Source organism: Echinops telfairi, unplaced genomic scaffold (assembly GCF_000313985.2).
Source record: "Echinops telfairi isolate 266 unplaced genomic scaffold, ASM31398v2 ScPeMD7_5868;HRSCAF=6743_1, whole genome shotgun sequence".
Taxonomy (NCBI): Eukaryota; Metazoa; Chordata; class Mammalia; order Afrosoricida; family Tenrecidae; genus Echinops; species Echinops telfairi.
This window is the reverse complement of record NW_022109768.1, coordinates 11506370-11516063: the sequence shown is the minus strand read 5'-3', so window position 1 is coordinate 11516063 and position 9694 is coordinate 11506370. Positions and strand designations below refer to the sequence as shown.

The window sequence follows — 9694 nt, the reverse complement described above, 5'->3', positions numbered from 1 at the left end:
CTTCCCAAATAAGAACTATATGTTTAGATGAATTTTTAAAATCTTATAGAACCTACAGGGAAACTAATTATTAATGAGATTCCAATACATCTGACATATGTATACATATTTACGTATTTCAATACCAAAGTGACATTTGGGGCAGCTAGTTAGTAGTGGACTACACATGGGGCTGCTAACCCCTAAGGTCAGCAGTTCAGACCTCCTAGCCAGTCCACAGGAGAAAGATGCAGCTTGCTGCTGCCATAAAGATGTACAGCCTCAAAAATGCACAGCGATATGTCCACTATGTCCACTGGCGTCACTATGAGTTGGAATTGACTTGATAGCATTGAATTTGGTTTCCTGTTTTTTTTTTAATCTCTCAAATTTATGAGAGAGGGAGTCAGCTGACGTTATCCTCAACAAAATTGGCAGCATTTCAGTTCCCTTTCTGTTCCTACTGAATTCGACACCAGGATAAACAGTATACAATACTTCTTTTAACACCTGTTCAATTGCCCAGGAGACCTGATGGCGTAGTGCTAACCTCAAGATCTCAGTTTGGAAACACCGGCCTCTCTGTTGGGAGAAAGAGGGGCTTTCTACTCCTGTCAAGAATTACAGTTTGGGAAACTCACAGGGGGCAGTTCTACCCTGTCCTATAAGGTCACTATGAATAGCCAATGACTCAATGGTGGGTGAGTACATTTTTGTACTGGCTTCTTAGGCTCAAGTGCCACGGGCCCGAGAAGAGTGCTTTCCCTCCTTTTTTGTTTCCTTTTGGGGAAGGCCAGGCACTTCGATTGCTAAGGTTGAAAACAGGGGTCCGTGGACCAGCCCAGAAGGAGCTGTAGGGGACCCGGAAAGGGAGGGATTCTGCTTGGAAGCACAGTTCGCCTCTCCTAGGAAATCCTGCCCCTACTTCCGTCCCCCCGCCCACTTCACGAACCTCGGTGGACAACCTGGGGGACAACTCCGGGGCTCCGGTCGGACGCAGTGCCCCCCGCTGGCGTCAGGTGCTGGGCGCCTCTCTGCCGGCTGCTCCCCTGGCTGTTCTAGCGTGACCTACTTCCTCCCCCGGCGGCGAGAAGGGACGCGGCGCGCGTCTCCAGGGGAACGGGGGCGGGGCGAGGGCGGGGCCAGGCTAACCGGACTCTGGTTGGGGCGGCGTGGGGGCGGGGCTTGCTTTGAAGGCAGAACTCTGCGGTAGTGCACCTCATCCTGGGGCCTGGGAATTTGGCCCCCTGCGTCGTTCCCTTCCTGGGCTCGCAGGCTCGGTGTTTCCTAACACGTCCCTGTTGTCCACAGGACGGACGGAAACACGCTTAATTTGACATCCCTGACCTCGCTAGGATCTGTTGTCACTTTGTCCAGTCATAGAAGTCACCCATTTCCTCCTTTCTCCGCCTGGATGGCAGCCAGAACCATCCACTCCCTGCCCAATACCAAGACTTTCTCCAAGCTCCTCACAGACAGCTCCATTTTGAGTTGTGGTTGGCTGAAAACGCGAGGTCTCTTTGATGTAACCTCCTTATTCCGTTTGAACTTTTACCCGAAGCTCAGGATTTTAGATTTCTACCTACTAAATGTCATCCTGCTCATCTTAGCCCATCATTTCAGCCTGTCTCTCCCGTGTAAGGGTAGGAAAGTGAGCCTTCTTGCTCAGGCTCTCACACAGCTAGGGTGCAAGAGAGTGAAGCTTGCTGCTTATTACTCCTCAAACACGGATGTGCTGGGAAGGGAGGTTTTTATTCACCGCTTACTGTCACGCATTGCAGGGGAGGGAGCCTGCAATATTGCTTCCACAAGCCACTCAATTAAGCATAAGTCAATTCTATTTGGAGTACCAGCATAACAACAATAACTGCATTTTCATCGCAACATCTAATTTGCTGCAGCCAATTACTAAATTATTTCAACGACGTCCATTTGCAATATTCATTCAATTGATTGCTGTGGCTACCTGCTCCCTCTACTGTCCCCCCCAACCCACACCCACATCAGGAAGGCCAATTATATTCTTATGGGCTTATTTCCCAGTTTTCAGCATCACCTTAATACAACTCGCTATGACCTGTGTGAATTCTGTTCCAATATCTGCTGCTTTTTCTGCCTTAAAGATCTGTGGATTCCAGGCTCTCTTCGTTCTCATTCGAGATTCTTGCTTGCTAGTTCTCACTGGCAATTATTTATCTAATTCTCTTTCTCCTGCTGCTTAATATAAGGTTACCTAGAGCTAGGCCATTTTTTAAGAGAACTTTGTTTATAAGAAACAACAACAACAGCAACAAAGAACTGGCTCAAATGATCTTAAACAAAATAGGAACCTGATTGGTCTTTATAGCCTGAGGATGCCAGCTTCAAGTGCATCTTGACCTGGAGACCCAGGCAGGGCCTTCTGAAAACTCTGAAGACTCCCACCTTTCATCACAAAGACTTAATCTCATATGAGTCTCTCTCCTTTACTACATCAGCATCACCATACAGGGTTGGTTTACATGCGTTGGCCTCTTAAAGTTGTAAGCTTGTTGAAGGAAGAGATGGGGTCTCACTTGTCTCTGAATTCCCAAGGCCAATGCAGGGATTGTCTGTTCATATGCTCAAAAATACCTTTGGAAATAATGTAGCACATGACAAGATGGAGAAAAGTTCCTTTGTCCCGTGTCAGTGTTCTTACTTCTCTTTCATACCTGCCCACCGCTCAGAAGGGAGGAGAGCGGTGATGAAACGGATATTTTGAGCACTATTGCAATGGGCTCGAGCATAACCATTAGTCTGGGCTTGGGGTGGGATCAGGCAGCATTTTGTTCTGTCATGCTTAGCTAGTGCCATTATGAGTCAAAGGCACCTAACAACCACAACTATTCTAACCAGATCCAGAGCCCTCTCTTCTGATATTTGATCTGGATAAAAGGCTATTGCTTGCTTGTTATGTCAGGTCCTAAAAGAAGAAAATGCTTTTCTTCCAGTGGGAGTCAACTATTTAATGTAAAATAAAATAAAATTTAAAAATAAAATAAAAACCCAAACCAGTTGCTATTGAATCAATTTTGACTCATGTGTTACAGCAGTGGTTCCCAACCTTCCTGAGGCCATGACCTTTTAATACAGTTCCTCATGTAGTGGTGACCCCCCAAACATAAAAGTATCTTTATTGCTACTTTTTAACTGTAATTTTGCTACTGTTATGAATCGGATGCCACCTGAGGGCGACCCCTGTGAAAGGGTCGTTCAACCCCCAAAGGGGTCACGACCCACAGGTTGAGAACCGCTGTTACAAGCAAGCACTGCTCCATAGTGTTTTCTTGGCTGTAATCTTAATGGTTGTCAGACCTTTCTTTAGCTGCGCTGCTGGGTGGGTTTGAAATGTCAGCCTGTCGTGTGGCAGTGGAGTGCCGACCATTTACTCCCATAATGATTTCTGAAGAAATTTAAGAATCTAAACCATCACTTCCAAGATGAAACTTACCCTGGATCATTTTGTTTTACTAAACACACTCCCAAGTAATATCTTGGAGTAAACTTTCTGAGTTTTTTCGTGTCTGGTACTGCCCAGAGATTGCACTACTCTGTCACAAGCCTCTTCCTCCACCACTGAAGTGTCTGGAAACACTTGTCTATAAGCAAACCTCAGGTTTGTTCACTGAATAGGCCAGGAAGCCCTCTGCTGTGTCTTGTGCTCTTGATTCTCCTGTCTCTGCTACTAACTTACTATTCCGCTCTGTCTCCTGGCTTAAGCAATTCCACACTCAAGGCTCTCAGGATCAAAGGGATACCCTTTTCTCCTGGCTCTTACGTCCAGTTGGTAGTGAAATCCCCAATTCTTACTTCTGAAATGGCTCATTTTATACCTCGCAGGAAGGAGAAATTGACCAACGTTGCAGGACTAAATGTTTTACAATGACAATTAACCCAGTTAATAAACACTCATAAGTGAATAATATAAATCTATAATAAAACAACCCATCTTCCCCTATCTCCTTGTACCCAGATCCATCAAAAAAGAAATATAGTACTTTTTCCCAAGATACTTTTGGGTTGATTTAACCCTCCAGTCTTTGTGTTAACAGTCCAGCACATGAATTTGTTTGCATCACTCAGGGACTCCAGTGCAGTCCGCAAAGACCCGAATTATCTTACCATCTTACAAACCATCATGCTGGATCACTACATTAATAAGTATTCTGATAGAACCCGGAGAGCAAGAAATAACAGACCCCTCCCCATGCTTGGTAATATAAAAGCATACCAAATGGAAACATCTACATGTCATGAAAATGCTGGAATCTTCCCCACCAATGATGATTTAACAAGGATAGACAAATGGGTACTCCAAAATCAAAGGTAATTTTTTGCCATTTGAACATTTACCACAATGTTGTGTGCATATCTTTGGATTGTGTGCACACACGAATTATGGTCTCTCGCCACTTCCAAAGCTATACTCTACTATATCCTACTATAGACAATTATTTTGAGCCCCAGGTCTGCCTTGATTGTCCTTCTCAAATCTGTTTCTCCTGCTTCACAATGATTTTGTGAGCTCCTGGTATATTTCTAGTAAATTCGTTTTGCTAAATTTAGCCAGATTTTATTTCTGCTATCAATAGCAAATGAATACTAGTTTACACAATTACTAAGAATATATTAGGTGATACAAGTGAAATAATAAAAAAGGAACAAAATGTATAGGTGTTAATTACAGTGACTGTCTATTATTCACACTGAACATTTGAAAACATTATACATATGATATAATGTGAAACTATTAAGAGTCAAGTAAAACTGCAAAGAGTAAAACCAAAAATTCATTTTTACTGATGCTTGTAATAATTTTTTATACTGAATTTAGAATTGAAGGCCATTTATGAATTTTGCCTAAATATATGATACTCTGTCCTTCTCAAATCTGTTTCTCCTGCTTGCATTTCACTAAAAGCACTATAACAAGTGTTTTTTAGTGAAATGAACCTGTCAAAAGCAGCTTTTAAGAGTCAAACAAATCGTTAGGTGTCCTCAAGTCTGTTTCCATTCATAGGAATTCTAAATGTCGCTCTAAATGGGAAATACTGCCCAGTCCTGCTCCTGCTTCACAATTGTTACGTTTGCTGCAGCCACTGTGTCCATCCATCGCTCCGAGGGTCTTCCTCCTTTTTGCTGATCTTCGTCTTTACCAAGCATGATGTCCTTTTCTAGTGACTGTTTTTCTTAGTAGCATTCCCAAAGTACATGAGATAAATTCTTGTCGTCCTCAATTCTAAAGAGCATTCTAGCTCCACTTCTTCTGAATCGGAAACATTTACTCTTCTTGCAGTTCACTGCTTACAATCCATAAATCAAATGTTTCAATTCTTCTTTGGTCTTCCTTATTCATTGTCCAACTTTCACATGCATATGAGGCAATTGATAATTCTCTTTATCTATATATATACATACATGTATATATATATATTAGATATCAGTGTTAAATGTTTTTGTGCATTATTTTTTAATAGCTGCATACTTCTAGCTCTATTTTGATTGTGATCCTGTGTTTTCTCAAGCTAAATCTGCTCAGTTGAAGCACATCATTTGACTGTGAACATTCTAAAATATTTTATTGTTACATTTTATTGATCATTTTGTGTCACACAGTGTAAAGCCACAGTGAAAACATTTGTTAAAGGTGGAGGCAACACTTTCCTAAATAATAAGCTTTAATAAGCGTTCAAAAACAGACAAGTCTCTGAGGGAAACAATGACATTAATGAAGTACCACACTTTAGAATAAGCAACCGTATGAGAGCAAAAGGGCAGAATTCAACCAGGGACGAAGTTGAGAAGGGTCAGAGGAGGAGGAGGAATGCAAGGACCTGGAATAAGCGATGTTACATGGAGGGGATTGCAATGAATGAGAGGGAAGAAGTGTGCATGAATTTTTGAAAGTACAACTGATGATCTGGTCTGCAAACTTTCACCCAATTCACAATAGAACGTTTTAGGAACGTATGTTCGTAGCATGATGGTCGAATTTTGTTTCAAGTTGGGTGGGTTGGGTCAGGATTCTCCGGGATGTGATCTAACAGTGTGGTCAGCTCCATGGTAAGATCATCTGTTAAGCAGCCAGGGAGTTTGGGGGAACTATAGGGTGGGGTACCACCTGAATATGGTCACAGTCACCATACAATTGAGGGAGGTTTAATTCAGGGTGTGAACTACCTTTAATATATGTGGAATGTGTGGAAACTACCTCACTTCGGCTGGATCTGATTCCTGCAACCCCTTTTTTAACTTTCTGGTATATTGTCTGCAGACCCCATGAGCCATCAGTGGACTGAGGGCATTGGGTTAACTTGGCCTACCTTGGAGTCATTCAGTACTGCATCCACCAGCCAGTGGTCTTCCTAATTCATCTTCCTGATTTCTGTGCATTAGCCTCCTGAGCTGTATGAGCCAGAAGAAATTTTCAGCCTACATGTAACCCATAGGCATGAACCAGACTGGACTTACTCAATTCTAAATAATGTGAGCCATTTCTTGATAAAATCTCTTTCCATATATGTTTACATACAAGCATCACTTGTTTTGCTTCTCTAGAGAACCTAATCTAACATATATAGTAATTAATATATACACATATTTTTCTACACACCTGCATATATGAATGCAAATGTTGTTCTAAGATATGTCACAACTATTTCAATGAAATTAAAAAATATATTTCTCATTTTCCAAGGTGAAAAATTAGGTATCTTATTTCTGAAAGATTTTTATAAGCAAGATGACGAACATCGTATTTAGTAAAACTTCACTATAATTCTAGTACAGTCTCATTGGGGAAAAACTTATTAAATAAAGATATAAATAAAAGCTGAATTAGACACAACAGAGGAAAAAATATGGAGCAGCAATCTAAAGCACTGAGTTTGCCAGTCCATTGATCTAGCCACCGGGCATTATTTCAATAATGTTCCAGGTATTCTGTTAGGGTGGAAATTTAAAGATAAATCTTTGGTGAAGTCAAAGCCTGTATTAGTCTAGGTACTTTGGAGAAACAAATCCACAGCAACTCATGTATAAGAGAGAGTTTTATGTAAAGAAAATGTGCATCACAAAAACATCCCAACCCCATGCTGCCCAAGCCCACAAGTCCAACATTAACCCATACCCAACACCAGTCCACAAAGTCCTCCACCTCACAAAACAGAGGCAATGATGCCAACTTCAGGAGGAAAGCTGAGTCAGTGAACGAATAAGCATCTCAGCACTAGCTGCTCCATCACCCAGGGCTGCATCAGGATAGGTCCATGTAGCTTCGCCTTAGGGATGTCTTGTAGGAAGTCAATCTTGCCAGCTGAAGCAGGGAACTGCTAAGGCAGCTGCACCCAGTGTAACCATCACAAAACAAGAGACCTGAGAAGTCTAAAGGTGAGGCTTCACCACCCATTTATCCCTTCGCCTTTCAACCAGCACCACATGTGATTATCGGCCAGGCTGGCACAATTAACTAACTCAAAGCCTAAAACCAAAACCAACTCCCATGTAGTCAATTCTAACTCATAGAAATCCTATAGGACAGAGTAAACAATTCCTTAGGGTTTCTGAAGTTGTACATTATCCAATTATGAGGGGGTCACTCCGACCCCGCTGCCAAATGGAAAAAAGCTCCACTGGGTGGGTCTTTCATAGTATGCATTTTTCCTGCTAGGCGACCATCAAGCAACTCATTATGAATTAGTGTACCTAATGGTGTCGCCTAGGAAGGTTCTCTTTGATCACAGTGAATTTTTTTTCATAAAAGCAATTTTGATCATACATTGTTTTTTGTAGTGGCCGATTTAAGAGAATAGTGTGTGGCTGTGAAATTTTGTTTCATACTTGGAAAAATGCTGCAGAAACTGTGGTGCTGTTGAACACAGCTTACAAAGACAGCTATGGGTAAAGTTCAAGTGAATGAGTGGTTTCTCATTTCAAAAAAAGTGAATGTGGTTTTCTCATTTCAAAAAAGATGACAAAAACCTCATTCTGGATATCCATCAGGTTTCCAAATGGACAAAAATGTCAGCAAAATGTGTGCCCTTGTGCTTGAGCACCGACGACAGACCATTGAAGAGATGGGGATGCTGTCTGAACTATCTTGGAGTTCGGTTCAGTGAATCTTAACAGAAGATTTGGGAATAAGAAGGGTCACTATAACATTTGAGCCTGGGCTTCTGACTGAACGGGATAATGACCATTCAGTGGAAACTGCTGTGCTTTGAAAGAACACCTCCAAAGCGACCCAGACCTTTATTATTAAGGTCCTTCCTGGTGATGAGACCTGGTGCTATTCTTGCGACCCTGAAAGCAAACATCAGTCAAACCAGTGGAAAACACCATTGTCACCTCACCCCACAAGAGCTCATCAAATGAAATCAAAGATCCAGATGATGATCATTTGTTTTTGTTTTTTAATGTGAGGGGGATAGTGAATTTGGACTTCATTCTACCTGGTCAGACATTTAATCATTTAGAGGTTCTGAAAAGATTGTGGAACAGCGTGCGACAAAATAGGCCTGATTTGTGGCAGGCAGGGGACTGGTTTTGCCTCCACAACAATGCACCTGCTCACGCAGCCATCTCAGTGGGCCAGTTTTGGGCAAAGCCCAGCATACCTCTCTTGCCCCACACACCTTACTCACCTGACCTCACTCCGTGCAACTTCTTTTTGTTTCCGTGAATGAAGAGAGGCATGAAAGGACAGCAATTTGATGGCATTGAAGCAGTGAAGAAAAAAAATGAGGGAGGTGCTGTCAGCCATGAGTGAAAAAATGTCTCCAAGAAAGGAGTTGCAGATTTGACAAATGTTTTAAGTGTAAAGAAGGGTATTTTGAAGGGGATAGTTATTTTGTAAAAAAAATTTAAATACTGCAAAAAAAATTGATACTGCTTCTCCCCGCCCCCAGGCTCCTGGGAGATTGCAGGATCAGAACACCTAGTTGGGTCATGTTTTGATAAAGGTGATTCTCCTGCAAAAAAAAAAAAAGCTTTGAAAAAGACATTCATTTTGGGAGGAGTACCCAATTGTTTATAAAATGACTGTTATTTTGCTTCTAAGCACTGAGATCCATTTGCCTCAACACCAGAAGGAAATGGCTTAATATTATTGTATTCTCAATGGCATAACTCCTAAATCATCTACTGTAACCTGTTTCCTTCTCTGTTCCCCGGTTCTAATCCTTTCTGCTTTTGGTTAATTGCTCTTTACGCTTCCAAACTCACCAGTCACAATTAACTCTTCCTTCTCTGTGCTGACCTCAGGTCTCCCAAACACTCACACTCCATTATTAACTTCTTCTAGTCAGATTAAATAATCAGTTATTTCAATGGAACCTGGAAACACCCAAACCGTTGTGTCTGATGCCATAGTACCACATGAACAAATTAAACAAAAACAAAAAACCAAACTCGCTGCCATTGAATTGATTGCAAACGAAGTCCTATTGAGTTTCCAGAGGAGAGGGATAACCAAGCTTCCCAGGATTAGCTGGAAGTTCGGCAGTTATTGAACACTTTCCAAAGGTAATAGTCCTTGAACTGAGAATAATGAGAACTCCAGAACACTTCATTGTGCTTATGCAGAACTTATACATGGATCAAGAGGTAGTTGTGTGAACAGAACAAGGGAACACAGGGTTTTAAAACAGTAAATGTGTACAACATGGTTGTATCCTCTCACCTTATTTATACAATC

At 41.8% G+C, this 9694-nt stretch overlaps 1 protein-coding gene across 1 annotated transcript in view; it reads right to left on the bottom strand.

Annotated features, from left to right (window-relative positions):
- Positions 1–1001, bottom strand: part of TTC29 (tetratricopeptide repeat domain 29) — a 301858-nt gene extending 300857 nt beyond the window's left edge. The window contains exon 1 of the mRNA XM_030887202.2: positions 932–1001. The gene's annotated coding sequence lies outside the window, so the exon portion shown is untranslated. The remainder of the gene's footprint in view (positions 1–931) is intronic.
- Positions 1002–9694: the final 8693 nt, after the last annotated feature.